This window comes from Staurois parvus, unplaced genomic scaffold, assembly GCF_062004578.1.
Source record: "Staurois parvus isolate SC_StPar_1 unplaced genomic scaffold, SC_StPar_1.0 ptg000151l, whole genome shotgun sequence".
In the NCBI taxonomy this organism is placed as follows: Eukaryota; Metazoa; Chordata; class Amphibia; order Anura; family Ranidae; genus Staurois; species Staurois parvus.
This window is the reverse complement of record NW_028317947.1, coordinates 21,487,432-21,511,388: the sequence shown is the minus strand read 5'-3', so window position 1 is coordinate 21,511,388 and position 23,957 is coordinate 21,487,432. Positions and strand designations below refer to the sequence as shown.

The 23,957-nt window shown below is 43.7% G+C and overlaps 1 protein-coding gene across 3 annotated transcripts in view; it reads left to right on the top strand.

The window, feature by feature from the left end:
* SCN4A (sodium voltage-gated channel alpha subunit 4) overlaps positions 1–23,957 on the top strand; it is a 135,707-nt gene that overhangs the window by 6,480 nt on the left and 105,270 nt on the right. The window contains exon 1 of one of the 3 annotated variants that reach the window (XM_089674630.1): positions 2,067–2,088. The exons of the other annotated variants lie outside the window; for them this stretch is intronic. The gene's annotated coding sequence lies outside the window, so the exon portion shown is untranslated. Of the gene's footprint in view, positions 1–2,066; positions 2,089–23,957 lie in introns of those variants that run through there. 3 annotated transcript variants of the gene reach the window in all.

The window sequence follows — 23,957 nt, the reverse complement described above, 5'->3', positions numbered from 1 at the left end:
TTCCAGTGCGGGCGGCGTGCCATTAGAATTAATGGCACCCGCCCGCGGGTCTGCATTTCTCTGTGTGGGTGGTGCAGATCTGCAGCGGCACCACCCGCACAGATGTGAACCTAGCCTAAATGGTTAACACTTCCACCTGGAAGTACTAGGGTCATTGGTTCGAATCCCAACCATGGCCACAACCTTCCTGGAGTTTGCATGTTCTCCCTGTGCCTGCGTGGGTGTTCTCCGGGTACTCCGGTTTCCTCCCACACTCCAAAGACATGCTGATAGGTTAATTGGATCCTGTCTAAATTGGCCCTAGTATGTGTATGTATGAATGTGAGTTAGGGACCTTAGATTGTACACCCCTTGAGGGTTAGGGACTGATGTGAATGTACAATATATATGTAAAGTGCTGCATAAATTGATGGCGCTATAGAAGTACCTGAAATAAATGATGGCTACCTGACCCTAGAAGATTTCCATAGCCCTACATCTGACCTGGCATGAACTGATCCATCGTGATATTAACATGCTCAACAGCATACTAGATTATAACTCTTGGGAATGTACCTATTACTGGCCACTGTGATGTGAAAACATTTCTGAGCGTACCAGCAACCAATAAGTTATTTGATCTCTACAATATGTCTCAGAGGTCAAGTGCTAGAAAAAAATGTACTAAGGATTGGATCTCTAGCAGATAAGAACCACAAAAATAACAGTGAAATAATGAAATAATTTTTAACAATTCATACTGTATATGAGAGTTCATGAAGGGAAAGCAATCATACTGTCTATAGCGGGGGGTCAGCAACCAGCAGATCTAGATCTACCAGTAGATCTTGACCAGGTGACTGGTAGATCACGGTAGATTGCTGACTCGCCATCCCAGAGCATCAAACCGAGTGCAATGCAGAGGGACTGCCTGTAAAGTTGGAGCTGTAGTAGGGAGCAAGAGCAGTATAAGTCGATGTCTCCTCTGTAGTGTTGGCTTCTACACCCTGTCATGGTTGGTGGGTGTAGCACCAGCCAAGCATGAGCCATTCAAGTGCCTCGATTGACAGGTGGTAGCACCCACCAACAGCAACAGGGGATGTAATTCCTGCTGTGGAGGGGATGTTATTGCTGCTGTGGAGGGGATGTAATTCCTGCTGCGGCATGTGTACACCTTTTGGCAGCTGTCTCAGCAGCGTAAAGGGGTTAGGACAGGGGTGTCAAATTGGTGGCCCTCCAGCTGTTGCAAAACTACAAGTCCCATCATGCTTCTGCCTTTGGGAGTCATGCTTGTAACTGTCAATCTTGCAATGCCTCATGGGACTTGTTGTTTGGCAACAGGTGAAGGGCCGCCAGTTTGATACCCGTAGGTTAGGGATTGAGGGCAGTAAAACCATGACTCAACCGAAGGGTTTACCCAACCCCCCCCCCACACTTTACATGTGACATTACATTGCCTAAGAGTGCAGCTGCCTGATGCATCTAAGGGCTCATTCAAAAGTGCAGCAGACACTGCTGATCCTCTGCAAAGCGAGATCCCAGTGTGTTTTAACAGGTGGTGAGAAGGTGATCTGTTGTCTCCTCAACACTTGATTTAAACCCATGATTGCCATACAATGCACACGATTGTGATACGGTAGTACGGTAATTAAAGGTTTAAATCAGGTGTGAGGAGGTGACCCTGGCCGACACTGTGCCCGGTGATCTGTGACTTCTCTCCCATGTTGTTCAGGTAGATCTCCACCTCTTTATGGTAGCCTACCCCTGGTCTATAGAAGCCAACCAAACACTTACTATTTTTCAGGGCAAGTTGCAAAACAACAGGAAGAATCTGACTGACTGCTTTTAGCACAACAGTTGTTCTGGTAAACCAAGGTTTCCCAAGTGGGGTTCCTCAGAACACTAGGGTTGCAGAAGAGGCCCCCAGGGATTCTGCTGCTGGCAACTGCTAAAGCAGATTAAAATCCACCCAACAATGGATTCAGTGTTCCCCCAATACCAGCTACCACCACAATTCATTGGCACCACCACTTCGACAGTACTCTTAGAGTTCCAGCCCATGATGTCACACTGCTGAGAAGTGCAGGATGAGAGGAGCAACTCATGTCCGTAAGTACCAATAGAATATAGACAGATGTTTTGCGATGAGAATGCCTGGCAGGGAACAAGTAAAAATAATGTAAAAAAAAAAAAAAAATCACATGCATATTCTATTTTACACTGCTATTTATTCATTCATAGATTGGTTGATTAAAAGAAAAAAAAAAAAAGGTCTGCATGTGCTCTACTATTCTTCAGATCTGCTTGAGTACTTAGCATTGTTGGTTGGTGGTATTATTGGATGTTGTTCCCAGTATGAAATTGTTCCAACTTTAAGCAAATCACCCCTTGTCCCTGCCCCCTGCCCACCTCAAAGCACCATTCCTTGGTTCACCTAACCACCAAACCACCCCCTAGTACCACCCCTTTTAGAGAATACAGAAACAATTATCATTTTGTGGTGCTCAGTTATTTTTATAGAATTTATTAATGATACCCGGAAAAGCAATAAAATGGATCCCCTGTAGCGAGCAACAATAGACCCCCCCCACAGCAATAGACCCCCCCCGTCAACATAGATTCTCTCCAGCAATAATAGATCCCTCAGCAGCCAGAAACCAAAGTTCTCCCCAGCAACAGTGGGTCCCCCCCAGCAACAAATGGACCCCCCAGCAACAATAGCTCCACCCCAGCAATAATTGACTCCCAACAGTCAGCAACAATAGACCCCTCCTTCAACAGTAAATCCCTCCCAGCAATGATTGATCCCCAGCAACATAAGACCCATCCCCAACAAAAATAGATCCTCCCCAGCAACAATAGACACCCCTCCTGCAAAAATAGATCCCCTCCAGCAGCCCAGAGACCACCCCAGCAGCCAGCATCGATAGATCCTCCAGCATCCCTTGTCATTACATACATTCAGTTCTGGAGGTGCCAGAACTGCGTTCCCCCACATTCCCGCTGAAAAAAGCCCTGGTTGTCACTGTTAGTAAAACTAATATAAAGAAAAACTATCTAAAACTCCCTGATTGCACTGTAGATCAGATCATTTCAGGGGATCCCCAATACATCAACATTTTTTTTCAAGGGTTCCTCCAGCACAAAAGGTTTGGTAAAGGCTGCATTAGACACTTGAATATTCAGGGTCCAACATGTCTTTTGCAAATATGTAAAATGTCACAATAAAACATAAACAAAAATGAAAGGCTCCAAAGACAAGAAGACTGCTGTTTGGTTTGCTGTGTGGTCAAGATGTTTGTTTAGAAAGACTGAGCCAAACATGTTTATAAATGAAGTGGTGCTGAAGCTATATTTATAGGGAATGACTAGAAAAGTTCCAATTATAGATGTGTGATAGTGCTGTGGGACCATTTCAGTATGGGCAAAATCAAGGTTTTCTCCATGTTTGAAATTATCTCAGGCATTTAAATATTTTATTTACAGAGATATTTGACTAAAGCGCTGGAAATGTAATGAGTGGAGGCAAAAGGAAATGTATTTACAGATAACATCACAGAATGGACTGTGAAACTCGAAACATATGGAAAACAAATATATTTGAAATATATTTTAAAAATATTCTTCCCAAATATATTGACATGTATTTGAAATGCTACAATTTTGGCCATATTCAATATATTTCAAAATATATTTATATATATATATATATATATATATATATATATATATATATATATATATACACATACACACTGTATGTTGAAATGCGTTTTTACTACAACATATATGAAAAATATTTTTAAAAATACATTTCAAATATACTCTATGTCTTTAAAAATACAAATCTACATTTTTGGAATGCATTTACAAATATATGTAAAAATCTATGTTAAAATGACTTTTTTATGTGTTAAAAAAATCTGAAGAATATATTTAAAAAATATATATTTTTAAAAATATATAATTTTTAAATATATTATTCAGATTTTTTTTGTTATGGGTTTAGTAACACTTTAAAGGTCCATTTCTAGTGCTGCATTTTAACCTGTTCATGCCAGCCGCACGCAAATGTGCGGCCTCCCGGCATCTGGGCCTTGACGCCGAGCGGCCGCACATTTGTGTGCAATTAACAAAAACATATGTGCACACATGTCCAGTACTCACGGAAAGGTCCCGATCTCCTCTTTCGATTGGGACCTTTCCCGATCATGTGACTGCCGTGATGGTGAATCACGGCGGTCACATGACCTTAAAACCTCACCCCGCATTCCCGGCTTCTGAAACCCTTAAAGGGCCAGGAGGCGCCGGGTTAATGCATGGGTTGCAATGTCCTAAAACAGATGTGTATTGAACTTCCCCAGCATTTGGATTATCTGCCAGCAGATATTAAAGCCCAATTCCAGGATCATTAGAAAATAGAGACAAAACATACCCAAGCTGTACTGTTGTATTAGACATACAGGGACAGGAGTTCGGTGCTCTGACTGTGACGTCCATGTAGAACGACCTAAATCCTAAAGGTAGGAGCCGGCAACTTGGTGACTTCTTAGAAATACCTTTTATTGGTTACAAAATAGCAGAAACAACGTCCAAAATGCAATGCGTTTTGGCTTGTGGAGCCTTCCTGAAGAAGGTGGGGCGGGGTTTAAGGTCATGTGACACCGGTCACATGATTGGAAAGGTCCCAATCGCAAGGAGAGATCGAGACCTTTCCGTAAGGACACCGACATGTGCTGGAAGCGCGCTCTCAGCACATGTTTGTTTACAAATGGTACGCAAATATGCGGCCGCTCGGTGTCAAGTCCCAGGCGCTGAGAAGCTACATATTTGCGTGCACTCGGTGTGAAGAGGTTAATAGGAAAAAGACAAAAATATTGTTGTTTTTTTTTCTAAAAATTGGCGGGTTTTTCTTTTTGTTTATAGTGCAAACAATTATAAACACAGAGGCGACCAATTACCACAGAAATAAAGCTCTATTAGTGGGGGAAAAAAAGTACGTAAATTTCATTTGGGTGCAGCGTTGCATGAGCACGGAATTGTCAGTTAAAGTAACGCAGTGCCGTATTGCAAAAAATGGCCTGGTCATGAAGGGGCGGTAAATCCTCTGGGGGGGGGCAAGGGGTTAATAGCCCTTTGTACATGATGAGGCTGAAAGGACCGCCCACAGACTGGAACTTTGGGGAAAAGAGGGCAGTGCCAGAGACAGAGCAAGTAATCCGGCCTGTTCTGTGCCACTTCTGCCAGTAAATTCCTCACAGAGGTTTTATACTGCCAGTACTTCCAACAGTACTCTTGTCAGTCAGACTCGGGCACCTCCTGTGTGAGTTATTATTATTCTATCTCTCCACCATGTATGTGAGGAACCTTCACTTCATTTGTTTGTAAAGAATTTCAGAAACATTTCCTCAGGTAGGCACAAGCTGCAGCACGATTGAGGTTGCAGGCTGCTGACTGGCTGAAGTAGTCACATAGCACCAAGCAGCCAATCATGACTGGCTGAAGTAGTCACATGGCACCAAGCAGTCAATCATGGCTGGCTGAAGTAGTCACATGGCAACAAGCAGCCAATCATAAAAGGCATATTGAAGTCTCTGTTGTGAGGGGAAAGAAAAGGCGGGAAAGTGCTGCTGAGGTAGCTGAGGTGGCGGAGTATACGAATCCTTAGGACCACAGGAAGTGTACTGAATACGCTGTTTGTCCTCCACAGATGTGTGTAGGTAGAAAGAGCTGCTTGCTTGCTTTTAAGAAGCCAGAAGTGACAGCAGTTTTCTCCAGGAAGAAATTTCAATAATAAGTGTCCAAAGGAGGGCTGGGTTCAATATTTATTTAAAATCTATGTTTACTTTTTTTTTTTTTAACAGCACAAGGGACAGTACTTACTGTATATTTAATGAGAAGTGTCGCTTGTGCTGGCGGCTGGTGTCTCAGGTTAGGTTTACACCCATGAATACGTGTGTGTGTTGTACTACATGCATAGGACAGCTTAACCACTTGCCCCCCAGAGGATTCCCCCCCCCCTCCTGACCAGGCCATTCATTGCGTTACGGCGCTGCGTTACTTTAACTGACAGTTGCGCGGTCATGCAACGCTGCACCCAAATTAAATTTATGTCCTCTTTTTTTCCCCACAAATTGAGCTTTCTTTCGGTAGTATTTGATGGCCTCTGCGTTGTTTAATTTTTTGCGCTATAAAAAAGAAAGCGACAATTTTGAGAAAAAAACAATATTTTGGACTTTTTGCTATTAAACTTGTCCAGTAAAAAAATAAAAAAAAAATCAAATTTCGCCATAAATTTAGGCCAAAATGTATTCTGCTTCATGTCATTGCTAAAAAAAATCCCAATATGTGTAAATTAATTGGATTACGTGAAAGTTATAGTGTCTACAAATGGCGGTATATATACTGGAGTTTTTGGGGTTTTTTTGTACTAGTAATGGCGGCGATCAGCAACTTATAGAGGGACTGTGGTGGGCATTCTGACACTAGGGGGGGAACTGACTTGGTATCACTGACATCCCCAGTGACACCAATACAGTCATCAGTGCTAATAAAAAGCACTGACACTATACTAATTGCACTGGGCAGGAAGGGGTTAACATCTTGGGCGATCAAAGGGTTAACTGTGTGCTGGGTGTGTACTAGGGGGCGGCGGTGTGTGCTTCACTGTAATCGCATTGCTCTGGATGGCTATGATGTGCCCAGCCATCCAGAGCAGTGTGTCCGAGCTGACAGGGAGGAGGACTGTTAGTAAACCGAGATCCTCGGTAATCACTGGGCGGCGGCAAGTAATCACCAGGACTTTGCGTATGCCCCCTACTCAGAAATGCAAAATCACGTATATTTATGTGATTTTGCGCACCTGTGACTCCCTGTAGCAGTATTTTCTGCTGGGAAGCGTTACAGTGTTACTAAACCCAGGACCCTGCATTCACTCTATCTGGTCTCCCTGGACCCTGCATTCACTCTATCTGGTCTCCCCGGACCATGCATTCAGTCTATCTGGTCTCCCAGGACCCTGCATTCACTCTATCTGGTCTCCCCGGACCCTGCATTCACTCTATCTGGTCTCCCCGGACCCTGCGTTCACTCTATCTGGTCTCCCCGGACCCTGCGTTCACTCTATCTGGTCTCCCCGGACCCTGCGTTCACTCTATCTGGTCTCCCCGGACCCTGCGTTCACTCTATCTGGTCTCCCCGGACCCTGCGTTCACTCTATCTGGTCTCCCCGGACCCTGCGTTCACTCTATCTGGTCTCCCCGGACCCTGCGTTCACTCTATCTGGTCTCCCCGGACCCTGCGTTCACTATATCCGGTCTCCCCAAACCCTGCATTCACTATATCCGGTCTCCCCCGGACCCTGCATTCACTATATCCGGTCTCCCCGGACCCTGCATTCACTATATCTGGTCTCCCCGGACCCTGCATTCACTATATCTGGTCTCCCCGGACCCTGCATTCACTATATCTGGTCTCCCCGGACCCTGCGTTCACTATATCTGGTCTCCTCGGACCCTGCGTTCACTCTATCTTTTCTCCCCGGACCCTGCAATCACTCTATCCGGTCTCCCCGGACATTGCATTCACTATATCTGGTCTCCCCGGACCCTGCATTCACTATATCTGGTCTCCCAGGATCCTGCATTCACTATATCTGATCTCCCACAGTACACACAACATGGAAATACAATTATTTTAGTAAATATAAACTGCTAAATACCTTTTCTCATCAGCAGTATATAGCAGTCTTGTGACTTCTATCAGTGTCCAGCAGAACACTGGTTAAAACTTGTAGGAAGAGTTTTATTTCTGCTCTAGGAGGATGCAGAACCCCTGACCTCTGTCTGGAAAGTGCTGATTGGCCCTGTCATGCACTCTCACAAGAAAAAAAAACTCTCTAGCAATACACACTAAACTAAGCTTGTGAAGAGTGTCTCCACACATATGTCTTATCAGGAGATAAGAGGGGGACACTGGAAGAAGGGGAGGATCAGAGGAGACAGGATCAAACAGCCTTTTTACACAATGCAGAGGATTAACCCCTTAGGTTCCACAGCGAGTATAACAAGCATGCTTTACTGCATATACAGACTGATTGTACTGTTGTGGGTTTAGTAACACTTTAAGGATACTCCTAATCCACCTAAGTAGCTTGTGTCCTTTTTTTGGGCATTGCATTGTGCTTTTTTTTTTTTTTTTAAACCACAAGTCAGATTTCTGTGTTTAGGGTGTCATTACCAATGAATGGCACTGCAAGCGCTACATGCGGTTTAGAGAATGTGGACATTCATGAAACGCTCAGGTAGGAATGCAGCCCAAGGCCTCATTCGCACTGCTCTTTTACATGCAAGGGAGGTCAACGGGGAAGTATAAACAACGTTCTTGCCTCCCAGATCACTTTTTGATGTATGTAGAGGGTCCTGTTAGTCATGTTTACAAGCGCTTAGCCGTGTTTAGGGCTTGTTCACATGTGCGCAGGGGCGGACTGACCATTTGGAAACTCGGGCACTGCCCAAGGGCCCGGGGTCAGTAGGGGGCCCCATGAGATGCCCCTGGTACCTTTTTCATAGGCTTTTTTGAGTTTGGGCAAGGACACAGGGGCCCCATGATCCCCTATTGCCCGGGGGCCCCATGAGTTGTCAGTCCACCCCTGCATGTGCATTCTCTGAAGAGCGATTCACATTCATGAGTGGATATTGTTTATCTTTCCTAGATAAATTTGCTTGAAGATTAATCTTTCTGTTTCTGTCTCCTGAATTCAGCCGTAGCAGCGGGGTTTTCAAGGCTGCTTAAAGGAGAAGTTCACCTTTCATAACATGTTAAATGTTACAGCCATATTCAGGGTGTAACATGTTATGAAATGATCAGCCCCTGCACCCCCATTTGGCAGCTAGGGGCTCTTCTCCCCCCCACTAGCTGACAAATTTTTAAAAAAGCGCAGAAGTGCGGGGCTCCTCCCGGCTGTGTCACTCATGCACAGTATTCTGTGAATGAGAAACCACAAGTACCGACAGCCTTTGCAACGCCGTGGTAGTTCTTTGACTCTTCCTGAGCAAGAGGATACACTGACGGGTCTGCAGAAGTCCTGTATAGCATCAGCGATTTGCTGATCACACATGCAATGCCTTCCAGGCTCCTACAACAAAAAATAATAAATGCACATTATTTTACCTGCAAAAAAAGTCCTCTTCTTTTTTTTTTTTTTTTTTGAGAGGCGAACATATCCTTTAACCTCCCTAGCGGTATGATTATGTCCATATTTCTGTGCTCAAAGCGGTACATTTTTTTGCATGGAAATATGTTTTTTTTTTATTGTAGGCCTGTAATTTTTAGGAATAACTTACTGAAATCTGTCCGAACAAGAGTCTAGTAAACATCCCGGGTAGGATAAAACTTGAAACACGAAATCATAAATTCTAATTTAATAAATAATCATAAAAAATAATAATAATAAATTTAATTCAATAATATAATCAAACCAAAAACACTGAAATTTGAAATAGAGCGCCAAGTTCGCACATCGCTGAGCAAAGTCGCAGAATCGTTTTCAGTGTCTGATGATGAATTTCCCCACGAATCATCACTCAATTCTGCAAGTGGTTTTGATTTACTATCGCTGTTCTCTAGCCGGTCTAAAACCGATTTTGACCTAAAGGGACGCTTTTTGGACGCCATGGACGTTTCTCAGTTTCCAGGCAGAAAGAACAGTAAAAATGCAGGCAGGGCGCCGGACAAAGCACTCGGGACAAAATGTATGTGAAATGGTTTGATACAGGAATGTTATACTGTGATTTTAGTGTATTTAGTGAATGTCACTTTTTGTCATTTTCAAATTTCCCGCCGTTCCGTCCCCCGTACGTCACGACGCTCGCAGGGGACGGAATCCCGAAGACAGATGCCGGCATCGGCCGGATTACATTGCCGGGGACACTGCAGGAGGGACATCGCGGGAGCGCAGGACAAGGTAAGTGATCGAGGGATCGTGGAGCAGAGAGCATTGGTAAGCCCGAGTGTAGCTCAGGGTTACCGCTTGTGGTACTGAAACTTTACCCCGAGCTACACTCGGGAATACCGCCAGGGAGGTTAAACTATACTCACCTTGGATCCAGCAATGTGACATCCTGGAGCTCCATGCTGGCTGCTGACATCTTTGGATGGCCGGCTTCCGGGTCTTGATTGCCAGCTGCTTTTGTTGGCCAGGTAGGGGAGATGTCACTCTTGCGCATGCGCAGGAGTGCAGTCAGCTTCAGCATTGTCGAATTTCTACAGTGTGCAGCTCACTGTACGGGGCAGAGAGGCAGGTAGGTAACTTTAATGCAACAAAGCTTGTCTCTTCTGTATTAAAAATCCTGCCTGTGCACCCATTTTTTGGGGGGGCTAAAGGTCCTCTTTAATTCATGTTAGCCAGAGTTGCTTTACAATTTTTTGATTTTAATGGTTGAACTGGATGGACTTTTGTCTTTTTTCAGCCAGACTAACTATGTAACTATATACTGTATATATATATATATATTTATTATTATTATTATTATACAGTATTTATATAGCGCCAAACGTTTGCTCAGTGCTGTACATTACAATGGGAGACAATACATGAGACAGGGCCCTGCTCCTTGGAGCTTACAATCTAGTATATATATATATATATATGGGAATATGGAACATAGGGTGCATTTGCTCCTGTGAGCCTTGTATTATCTGGGCAAGCAGTGATCAGGTCTAATGACGTCCTTGAAGTGCCTGCCTCTGCCATTCTGTATCCCATACCATGCTTAGCAGATGAAAGCAGACATTGTGGCATTACAATAGAAAACTGTCGAAGAAATATATAAGCTGCCACTGCTGACCTTTTCTTCCCAAAATGCTAGTTGCCCGGCTGTGATACGGATACATTGGCTTCAATATAATCCAAGTTACTGACCCTGAACAATTATTTTTCATGGAGTCTTTCTCTCTGATTTTCTGCATACTTGTTGCAAATCCGCTGGCTCAAAATTCTGATCCAGCCAGGCAATTAGCATTTGCAAGATGCCAGCATTGGCAGCTGACATTCTTTTAACATGATGCACTTTAATAAGCAGTTCCCATTGTCATCCATGTACTTATTCATTAAAATTGCACAGTATTTGATTTCACGTGTGGATCCTGGTAAAGTCTGTGTAAAAATAACCTTCGGGAGCTGCGCAACAATGGATTTCAATGGATACGTCAACTATGCCATTCCCGGACCAAAGGCTCACTTCTGCCCCTGACTACAGCTGTTTGGTATTCTGCTTACCACAACTGATGAATTCTTGGCATTAAATACGTAAAAAAGAAAGCTAGCCCAGCTGATTGGGTGCTAACTGTCATCACGTTTTCGGGGAAATGTAAATGTGATAAGTTGTTGATCTTCTTCTCTAGACATATGACCCTATAAAGATTTTATATAGGCTGGCAGATCTCTACAGCATAAAGACCCCCAACAGGTGCAGTAGAAATAGACTAGGTAACCTATAGGCCAATGTGGTGCCAATATTTAAAAAGGGATCAAAATCTTTACCAAGTAATTATATACCTGTTGGCTTGACTTGGAAAGATACTGGAGAATTTAATAAAAGACCGCATAGATGAGTTCTTGCTGGAAAAAAAATGTTTTAAGCAACAGAAAGCAAGGATTCACGAAAGACAGAAGTTGTCAAACAAATCTGATTTCTTTTTATAAGGAGGTGAGCAAAACCTTGGGCAGAGGGGTGGGGGGGGATGTGGTATGCTTGGATTTTGCAAAAGCGTTTGACACAGTCCCCCACACACAGCTAATGTGTAAAGTAAAGTCTACGGGCTTGGAAAAATCCGTATGTAAATGGATAGAAAACTTGTTAAAAGATGGTATTCAGAGAGTAGTGGTTAATGATTCATACTCTGAATGGTCTAGGGTTGTCAGGGGTGTACCCAGAGGTTCAGTGTTGGGACCCTTACTATTTAATATATTTATAAATGATATAGGGTCTGGGATTATAAATCCCATTTCAGTCTTTGCAGATGACACCAAGCTGTGCAGTGGAATAACATCCTTACAGGATGTCTCCAACTGACCTCAATGCACTGTTTAATTGGACAACTATGTGGCAAATGAGATTTAATGATGATAAATGTAAGGTTATACACTTGGGGGCGAAGAATGTGCATGCATCATACATACTAGGGGGGAACAACTGGGGGAATCAATGGTGGAGAAGGATCTGGGGGTTCTGGTAGATCACAAGCTTAATAATGGCATGTAATGCCAAGCTGCAGTTTCTAAAGTTTCTTGTATTAAAAGAGGTATAGACTCCAGAGAGAGAGATATCATATTACCCCGTTACAAATCATTAGTAAAACCTCATCTGGAATATGCAGTTCAGTTTTGGGCACCAATTCACAAAAAGAGCATTGGGGAAATGGAGAAAGTGAAGAGGACAACCAAACTGACAAGAGGCATGGAAGAGCTCAGCTATGAGGAAAGATTAGAGGAACTGAACTTATTCTCTCTTGATAAGAGGAGATTAAGGGGGGATATGATCAACATGTATAAATACATCAGTGGTTCATATAGTGAACTCGGTGTGGAGTTATTCACCCTGAGGTCATCACAGAGGACAAGAGGGCACTCTTTACGTCTGGAGGAAAAGGGATTTAATCTCCAAATACGGAAAGGTTTCTTCACAGTAAGAGCTGTGAAAATGTGGAATAGACTCCCTCAATAGTTGGTTCTGGCCAGCTCAGTGGATTGCTTTAAAAAAGGCCAGGATTCTTTATTAGATACACAGAATATAGGTAAAGCTGATCCAGGGAATATCCAATTGCCTCACGGGGGATCAGGAAGGAATTTTTCCCCATGTAGGAGCAAATTGGATCATGCTTTGCTGGGGTTTTTTTGCCTTCCTGTGGATCAACTGTTGGTATAGGATTATAACTTTTTTTTTAATGGTTGAACTGGATGGACTTTTGTCTTTTTTCAGCCAGACTAACTATGTAACCCTGGAACTAGTGACATATGACTACAGGTGCTGTCCCTAGTTCCGCATTACTTTAGACCCATATATTGTCTTCTTGATGGATTGGATTGGATGGATTGCCTTCTCGATGGATTGGCTGATCATTACCATTAAATACTTATACTTATCCACTAATTGTCCCGGAATGGTCATTCGCCTTCTAAATGCTTATCCAAAATAAGACCTCTGTGTGTTTTATTATCTGCCAGAGACAGTTCCAGGGATTAGAGGTCTATTGACCCTGCCCTGAGAGGTGTAATATCCACTTGTTTACATCCTCCACTTTTTTCAGACACAGCAGGGGCAACACAGCATGTCAGAAGTTCAGTCGGCATTTCAGAGAAACACCTGCTTTGTGGCACATGCCTGCCATTCCACGGGACCCTCGGCATAAATCTGCCATGAACAACAGTTGGGCGCTAATTACTTATATCACAGAGCAATTACTGTCCTGTGTGTCACTGGATGCAGCGGATGCTCTTGTCTGAAGCTCATAGGGATATTCACCCCCTGCCTACTGATGACAGGTGAAAGTCTATTGTGATTGACTTTTCATCTCTGTAGAGCTCAGTGTTGGTGATGGACAGCTCTACTGACGTTTTCTTTTCTAGTGTTTGTTAAAGCTGACCTATCAGTAACTTTGCAAGTCTACATAAATATATTCCTGACATGTTACAATATACAGCATCAGTATAATTGAAAAATTACCTTCTATTGTTAAAAGCAGTCCTTGAGCTCAAATCAAGCGACTGTACCTAGGCATAGGAAGTGAAGTTTGGGAGTAAAATGTCATAATTCTAATATGCACAGGATTACTCATTTTGAATGCACAATGTAACCTTTAACAAGAGGCAACATCAGAGCACTGTACTGTATGAGACGTGTATACGCAAAGCTAAGAGCACAGGCATCACGACTATCATGACTGTGATATTTGGTCCAAGGTCCTGGTCTAGGAAGTTGATGAACACCTTGCACAATGCCTGAGCTGAGATAGCACTAATCCTGTTTGATGAACGAACAGTGAAGGCAAATCCCTAAAGACAGTGAATCCCTAAAGAATGCAAAAAATTTTATCATTCACATCTTTACAAGGTAAAAAGTGATCCTACATACATGGATTTACTGGATTTACCTTGACCCCTGTACATTCAAATTCCTTCTTAACTGCTTCTTTTTTTTAAATGGACTAGACAGGGACCTTATTATGGAAAGAGAAACAAACACAAAAAATATTTTGTATTTAAAACCTTTATCAATATGCTTCCATATCTAACAAAGCAAAAATTCATACAAAGCCTTGCATTAACCTTATGATTCATCACTAAAATGATCGGTAATAACCCTGGTCCAACTGTCAAGTTCTGTCAAGATGAGCTTAAAAACATTACTCTACGGAGCCTCTCCAGATTTTTGAATACTTTCATGTACTGGTCCCCAACTAAATATTCAGAGTTCCATACTCCAGGATGGCGGTCAGCCAACTCCTACCTGCTATCTTTAGAGGGACGGTGCTTTTGTCACAAAGTCTGCTTTAAAAATGAAAAATAATAATAAAAACAGTAACATGCAACAAGAAACACATGAATGCTTTGTGTGCAAGAAACAATGCCAGTGATGCAGAAAAGCACATGTGGACTGTGCACTGTCTGTTCTGTAGGACTAGATACAGAATTTCTAACAAATGTTTTTTAGAGCAGTGTTCAGAAGGGAAAAGAGTTAAGTGAGTAGTCTTTATTTTTCTATGTGATGGCAGCACAGAGTTTTTCAATGTTTGCAGCAGCCCTTATCTAACTAGTTTAGCTAGTAAAAAAGTCCATTACAGGAATGCATTAAGTGGGTTCAATTAAAGTGTTTGTAAAGGTACCTTTTATGCATTCTGTGCATTAAGGTGAAAAAAACTTTTAAGAGCAGTTCCTCCCTGAAGCCCTCTTAAATAGTCATCTGGGCCCAATTTCAGTCCAATACTGGGCTGCAGCAGCAACTCTTCCCTCTCCCAGCTTTCTCAGGTTTGGCTGAGAACCGGGGGAACCATTGGCTTCTTGCAGCTGTCAGTCAAAACCAGTGAGGAGCAAGGCCAAGCCGGGATGTGTCTGAATAAGCACAAGCAGCTTGGCTTGGGAACGAGCCTGCATGAGTGACCACCATAGTAAGCTGCTTCCCATGGTGGGCACTGGGCGTGGGGAGGAGCCAGGAGTGCCAGCGGGGTGCCTGAGAAGAGGAGGATCAGGGATGCTCTGTGCACAACCATTGCACAGACCAGGTGAGTGTTTGTTATATTCATTAAAAAATCTGCTAGTATATTTCTCTTTACCTTACCCTCCTATGTTTATTATTTAGTGACATCTTCAATGCTTGTACTGTTTTAAAACCAAAGTAGAATTCTTTAAGATGTGCGATTATACTCTGTGCGCATTATGCAATGTGTTTTCTTTCATCTGCTTGGGGAATTTGATGGACTGACCGATCTGCTCCTGAGTAGGATTTTCAAGATGGCAGGAATGTATTCATTATGGAGTGTGGACTTGCGACATTAGGTGGGTGAGGTGAGAAGAGGGGACTTCTGTGTAGGATCAGCTGTCTCCCTCAGATCATCTTAATTCCAGGAGGTGCTGAGACATCTTGCAGAATTCTGGCCATAACATAAATAACTTAAGTATGAGTATCACCCCTTGTGTCTGGAAGAGCCTAATGCACCGGGTCTGAATTGGGAAGCAATCCATTTGTACAGAATGTAGTAAAAGATGTTTAGTGAGCGCTACCTTAAAACAAAAGTGAAAATGTGTATAAATATGTATACACAACAAAGTTAACAAGCAGCTGCACGTATTCATAGGGATAAGGGCTAGCTGGTGGACACCCTGGAATGTATGGTCAGTAACTTCTTTTGAAAATCTTTTTATGTACCCCACACCAATCAACCCTGAATAAAGGTACCTTAAGCAGTATCACGCTATGTGGTCTCTTATTGGGCACTCTGTGTGAGTGCTATCATTCGCAGTGCCCATCTGGAGGAACCATGACCCTGGTGATACCTGGTAGCAGTTTCTGGTGACCTTGCCTCTGTGGAACCGGGAAGGTGATCTGTGGGTAACCCGATCCGAGATTTGATGACCGATCTATGGCCTGGTGACGCAGGATTATATATTGCGTATTTTAAACGCACATCTGGTGAGTGCGTTTTTCACCTATTTGTGTGGTTTGCACCTATTATCACACCTTGGATCAGGACGTCCACTCACCTGGAATTAGGATCTCTCCATGATCCGCACCATCATATTGAACTTTTTAATATTTATTGATCACCATCAGAGTGACATCACGCATGCGTATAAGTTTGCACTAGTATATTGTGTGTATCAATCGTGTATTATTATTTAGCGCTGCACCATTTTATCTGGATATACAATCTATTTGTACAATATACGAAGTTGTAAGAATGTACAATGAGTTGTTGCACACTGCACTTTGGTTACTTATTCAAACTGATTCTTGCAGACGTTTACAGAAACACAGCCAGTCAACATAAGTAATATCTTTGGTCTGCTGGATCTTTCTCTTGTGCCTTAGATAACATAATGTTATTATGGTGTCCGTTTATGACACAGAGAATAGCTGCGATTCAACAGATCTCAGCTATTCTCTGGTCATTCACAGTTTATGACACTCAGGAGATCATGTCAGCCCTTCTCTGGAGATCTGTGTTCTCCCTCCAGATTCTCCAGCCCAGAGCTGGAGTATCGGAGGGACCGCAAACTAAGCAGAGATAATTTACCTCTGCTTAGTAAACTGATCTTTTACTGTAATCTGGAGAGATTATAGTAAAATGAGCAGTTTTTCAGAGTTTGTAGACCGTTCTCCAGCGTTTGGAGACCGTTATCCCTTCGTTCGGAGAACTGCTTCATAAACTGCATTCACAGGAGAACTGTGTTCTCCGAGAATGCCGGAGAACTGAGCAGCGATCTATTACCGCTGGTTCATAAATGGACACCTATATGAAAACATTTTATACATTGTTTACAATTTGTTTTGAACCCCGGTGCTGCCCACCAGCTCTGTGTCTGTACCCCACTCCTCTACCCAGCTGGGAGTGCTGCTGGCTGAATGGAAGAACAGGTTGTATTGCAGATCAGAAAGCAGGATGTATTCTCTGACAGCCACTGGAGTGGCTCTGTGTGGATTACCCCACTCACCCCTTCCCTCCTGGCATTACAAGGAATGGCTGTGGGTTCACTGCTGGCTCCTGCTCTCCCCCTTCCTGGCTAGAGTCTTTCAGTAGAATGGAGGTGGCACTGTACAGGAATGCAGCTGCATTGGATCATGGGACATGTAGTCCACAAGGAGCACTGTACAATGGAGGCTTAGGGATTGTAAACTTCAGTACCCATGATTCCCTGTTCACCAGAGAAGGAGAGGACAGAACTTTTCCTGGGCAATTTAAAAGAGGTTTGGTGCAAAGAGCCAGAAAGTGCAGACCTTCTGCTGGGGTCTGTATGCTATGCTAAAGAGACCAGAGCCAGCATGGAATCCAGGGTGGCATTTGGTGTTCTGTGAAGCTGAGCCTGGAACTAACGGTGGAACTTGAAACACCGCTCAGAGCTAAGAGATGAGCCAATTCCCTCTGGTCCTCAGAGATAGGGGTTCCTGCATGTGTATTCACTTACCCTCCAGTGATGAATACATAGTACAGGAACCACACTCCCAACCTGACCGCAGTATTAAATGTGAATTGTGAAAAGGCCTCAGACAGCTCTTCTTCACAAGCCTTGCCCCCTAGTCATTTTGTCCCGGCCATCGGGGCTTAGTCATAGAGGTGAGCCTGGGACTAAGCCACAGAGAGTTGCAGTGTCTTGAGACCAAAGGTGGGGAGATCCATTGCTGTGCGTGCCTACACCAGATAGGATCGAGCCTGTGAGGACCAGAGCTGGGAGACTGAGCCTTGTGGGGACCTGCTTATGAGCACTGAGCCTTTTGGGACAGCAGACTGCCAAATGCACTGGACCAGATCTGTTGCCTACCAGGAGTGGGGAGAAAAATAACCGTGTTTAACTCCTCACTGTCCACAGCTGCTACCAATAGAAACTGCTGCTTACTCCGCAACCCATCAGCCATGCTCTGTGTACATTCTTAAAGGAGATGTACAGCCAAAGCTCTCCTGGCTGTACTTCTGTGGATCACAGGAGTGCAGTTTGTTCTGCACTCCTGTGACCCATTGGCTGACATCATTCAGCTGGGGAAAGATCCTGACTTTAAAGTTGGGATCCACCCCAGAGTCTGGAGCAGCACTTCACTCAGCCTCTCAGTGATCCACTGAGAGCCTGAGCCAGCTGCTCCCTCTGCCTCCACAGCCCAGGACTTAAGTGAGTGCGCAGGGGCAGAGCAGAGAGCGGTGACTGACAGTCACCGCTCTCTACTCAGAGTGGCTGTGAGTTTGCTGGCTGCTTATGTTTCCTTTTTGTAGGCTTTTTTTCTTTTTCATTTTATTTTCACCTGGTGATCCAGCCAATGACACACTTCCTGTCTTATGGTGTTTCCATCCTGGATGAAGGAGCAACAGCATCCGCTAACACTTATTAAAAAAACAATCAGTTATACTCCCCTACATGGCCACAGCACTTATCAGAGCTGCAGCTGTCCCCTGAGGCCCCTACACTGAGAACTGAGTGATCAAAGACTGCCAATAGCTCAGTTCTCTAGTGCTCTGTGGCAGGGGCAGACTGATCATTTCGAAACTCGGGCACTGCCCAAAGGCCCTGGGTCAGTAGGGGGCCCCAGGAGATGCCCCTGGTACCTTTTTCATAGGCTTTTTTGAGTTTGGGCAAGGACACAGGGGCCCCATGATCCCCTATTACCCGGGGGCCCCATGAGTTGTCAGTCCGCCCCTGCTCTGTGGTCTGCCTCCCTCTCTAGAGCGCTGGGATGTGGAGGGAGTGGGAGTGGCTGGCTCAGGCACTCAGTGGCATGCTGAAAGGCTGAGCCAGCTGCTGTTCAGCCATCTGGGCAGATCCTGACAGTAAAGTAGGGATTCCTCCAGAGTCTGGACCGGATGAGTAACATCAGCCGACAATGGACATTAGCCACTGCTGGCTGAATCTGGGTCACAGGAGTGCAGAACTAAGTGCACTCCTGTTCTCCTCAGAATTATGGCCAGAAGGTATTTGGCCATTACAGCAACAGCTTTTTTTTTCTTTTGAGATAAAGGTTTTACATAAATGGAAACAAATCTAACCACAATAATACCCTTGTCAGTGCTCCCATTTTTGCAATCAGTGTAATATAAGAAAGCTCTGTTTAATGTCTCTGTAAACATTTAAAAAAATTCTCTATACATTTCTATCAATCAAAAACGTTGCCTATTATAAGGAGCATGTTTGCTTTAACACGTAGTGAGTTATTGAGGAGTCAAGAGCTTTTCGTTATCGTAATGGCACCTGTTTGCCTGACCGCGCTGCATATCAAACCCTTCTCCTTGGCTATTAATAGTGCCTGGGTTGACGTTAAGATATGCTTCTCAGATGATGATATGGGTGATACAGACACCTGTTCTTAGATTGTACTACGACTACTATCTCTCTTCACGTTGGCTGATTGAATCTTCATTTCTGCTCACCATTCACATCTGTAATTGAACAAGTTTTTGTTGGCATTGTCTTTGGATTGCCTAATAATAATGTGGGCAGTGTGTGGTTTTTTTTCCCAGATTTGGTCATTTTTTTTACGAGTTATAAAGAAAATGTATAGAGACCAAAGCATGAAAGCTCTAACGAATCGGGCGCTCTGTTTCTTCTTGTACCAACTTGTATTGTAACTGTAATATCTACCTTCATTTTGTAAAGTGCTGAGCAAACTGTTGGTGCTATATAAATCCTGTATAATATTAATAATGATGAAACTGTAGTGGACAGGCCTTAGGAAGCATTTTGTTTATCTTCAATAACGGTGAACATTTTTTTCTGATGAATGCATTTTTAGAAATTGATATTGTTCTTTTAGGTACATGTTTCAACTTGGTAATATTCGATGTGCCCACATGGTCACTGGCTTGATCATGAACCTGTAGTTTGATTTGTTATGCAGCCAGAGTGAACATTATTATTATTATTATTATTATTATTATTACGTCGAGTTTATATAGCGCCAAAGGGTTTGCTCAGCGCTGTACAATAGAGGGGGGGACAATACATGAAACAGTACAACAACAACAAACAGCACACGAGGGGTTAGAGGGCCCTACTCTTTCGAGCTTACAATCTAGGAGGGATGGGGTAGTGGTACAGGAGGAAGTGGCTGTGGGGGGTGAAGTGGTAGGAGGAATGAAGGAGGGCGGCTGTTAGGTGAGGGTGGGGTAGGCTTCCCTGAAGAGGTGGGTTTTCAGGGAGCGCCTGAAGGTGAGGAGGGAAGGCGACAATCTGATGGATTGGGGTAGTGAGTTCCAGAGGATGGGGGAGGACCTGGAGAAGTCTTCCAGTCATGCGTGGGAGGAGGAGACCAGGGAGCAAGACAGAAGGAGGTCCTGTGAGGAGCGAAGGGTATGGGTAGGGTGGTACTTGGGAATCAGGTAGGTGAGGTAGGTAGGGGCAGTGTTGTGAATGGCTTTGTAGGTCAGAGTTAGCAGTTTGAATTTGATGCGTTGGGAAACCGGGTGCCAGTGGAGGGATAGGTAGAGGTGGAGCGGGTGGTGAGGTGGATGAGTCTAGCCGCTGAGTTCAGGATGGTCTGAAGCGGGGAGAGCCTGCGCTGGGGCAGGCCGGTGAGAAGGGAGTTGCAGTAGTCAAGGCGCGAGACAATTTATTTCAGGTACTTATATAGCGCCGTCAATTTACGCAGCGCTTTACATATATATTGTACATTCCCATTGGTCCCTATCCCTCAGGGGGTGTACAATCTAATGTCCCTAACTCACATTCATACATACACATACTAGGGACAATTTAGACAGGAGCCAATTAACCTACCAGCATGTCTTTGGAGTGTGGGAGGAAACCGGAGTACCCGGAGGAAACCCACGCAGGCACAGCATGGCCTGTATTATCTCCATGTTGATGTATGAAAGGAAAGTTATAATCATGACTGTGTCAGGGGTGGCAAAGATGGCCGTCTCAGGACCTGACACTCAGATCTTAGCGCCCCACCATGCCTCCATGAGTGCTGCCTGTGGTAGCCACCTCAATTGGTCTAATTGATGGCAAGGGCCCTATTACACTGTGCATTGCCGTAACACATGATACCTGGTCCGATGACATTAGTTTTGAGTACGACCTCAACACACCTTCATAATACACCATAAAGGACGTGCATTTTCGCATGCCATAGTGCATAGATGTGAACTAAGTGTGCAACTGTAATGTGCTGTATTTAAAAATATGTATGTGTTTATATGTCTTGTGGAGCCGATTCAAAATGTTCAGAGGCTGTCTTACTGCAATGCACGGTAAGGGCCAGGGGCAGACTGACAACTCACGGGGCCCCCAGGCAATAGGGGATCATGGGGCCCCTGTGTCCTTGCCCAAACTCAAAAAAGCCTATGAAAAAGGTACCAGGGGCATCTCATGGGGCCCCCTAGTGACCCCTGGCCCTCGGGCAGTGCCTGATTTTCCAAATGGTCAGTCCGCCCCTGGTAAGGGCACAATCCTGCGTGTTAATGTGCATGCCGGCTTCAGTGGTTTTAGGTTGATTTTAGTTTCGTTCTCCAGTGTAGCTTATACTTTTCTAGACTGTGTCTACTATGTATACTATCTTTGTGTTACAACATTTACTACATGATTGCTAGATCACTATGGCTTATCCAAAAAAGACAGCAAAAGGAGCTCCCTTTCAGACCAGTGTGAGTGATAAGTGTTGAATCACTTCTCTGACTCATTCAGCTCTGTGTTTCGATTTTGCACTTGATCTAGCCATGTCTTGAAAGTAGAGCTATAGGCAAAACCTATTTTTTTAAATTTTGGATAGAGCAAGGGAGGGTTATAACCCCTGCCATTCTATATTTTGCCATCTGTGTCCCATCGGGGAGGTTTACTTCTCTTCCTGTCCCATAACCAAAACAGGAAGTGAGAAAATATGTGCAAATTAAGAGAATTCTTTGGGGATGCCCAGGTCATCAGAACTAGTGTGCCCATTGGAAAATTTCCCCTCTTTTACTTTTATGGGGACAACCCAAAATTTGGGGTTTCTTTACTTTCACTTACAATGATAATGGTAAACAGGACAAATTGAGAGGGTGAATCTCCCAAATGGTATTACAGACGGTAATAAATACCTAACAGGTGTTCTAATCCATCTCTACTACTCAAAACTAAAGAAAAAATTGCCTTTAGTTATACTTTAAATAACAGATATGTTTTCCCAACAGGTCTTAGCAAGAGAGTGAGAGAGAGCAATAATCAAAGCCTAGAGCTCTCTCTGCTGGCTGGATTTGAGACTGCATCAATTTTCATATGCAATATTTTAGGTTTACCTGGGTAAGATAAAAGAAAAATAAATATATTTATATTTTAGTCCTACCTATAATTAAAAAAGAAAATGAATACAAAACCAATATATATTTCAAATAAATAACTATGGTTACAATTCTTTTACATTGCTCTGCCACCCTCCCTATAGAGCAAATTACATGTAATACTTTGTCACATATAGCTAGATGCTTCCTAAGTCTAGTTATGAGGTTCAACCTGCCTCCCTGTCCCCTGTGGTTTGCCTGACAACAGCTAAGAAGACAAGGATGCATAACGGCAACTTGTCTCTGCTCCAAGCACTTTATTGAAACAAGAGGAATGCAGAGAGGGAAGGGGCCTCAACCTACTGTCTCTATGCATTTCTGTCCCTGCTGCTTGCCTGGGGAAAGTGCTGTGAGCTGAGACAAGCTGCTGTTATGATGGATCCATCTCCTTACCAGCTGTTGTCTGATTTCCAGGTTGGGCCTCATAGCTAAAAACTAAGAAGCACCTAGGATTATGGGACAAAGCACTACATGTACTTTGTCCCTTGGGGGGGACAATGTAAAATAAATTGAATTGTAATGATAGTAGTATTTAAATCACAACTCTGTGCTCCACTGGGTGTTTTTTGTTCTGGAAAACTGTGGACATCTTGTGGGAGCATGTGGATATCTTTCACTCTTTTCTTATGTCGGCTTTTCTATGCACAGTTTGGACATTTGATTTTATTTCTCATGCATTGTATATGTTATTTGTTGCATTTGCATAAGAAAGAAGTGCACTAAAGATCTGGGCCCATGGATATCTGGTCATGTGAATAATTGTTACTCTTTTCTTATGTAAATTTTTTTATGTAAATCTTTATATATTCACCATTTAAAGCATTCATGAATATGTAACAGGATTAAATGGTGGTTTCTATTTGGAGGTTAGCTGTAATGTATGTAGATACTCTTGGTTGCTTGCATATACTCCTGTCAACCATACACCTGGAAGATAGATACCATGTTTTTGCTTAGGCGGTAAGTGACATCATGGGACTCGATGCGGCATTCTTGATCATTATGAGATGTGGTGCTTTTATTCTCAAAATCATAATGTTAATTGTTAGCAAAGAGACAGATTCCTTGTTTATTCATGTATGATGTGATATATTCAGGGAGGACTGACAAGTCATGGGGCCCCCGGGCAATAGGAAATTATGGGGCCCCTGTGCCCTCGCCAACACTCAAACCACACTCAAAGCCTGTAAAAGGTATCAAGGGCATCTCATAGGGCCTCCTACTGACCCAGTGCCCGAGTGCTCGAATGGTCAGTTCCCCCCTGGATATATTTGATGCTTTCAGTCTTTGATCAGCTAGATCAGTGGTCTCCAAACTGCGGCCCTTGGGGGCATGGGGTGGAATTCCTCCCAATGACACCAAAAAATGGGGCATTATTTTTTTTCCCACTGACATCGGGACCTTTTCTACTCCCACTGGCTGCAGTCCGGCCCTCATAAAGTCTGGAGGACAGTAAACTAGCCCTT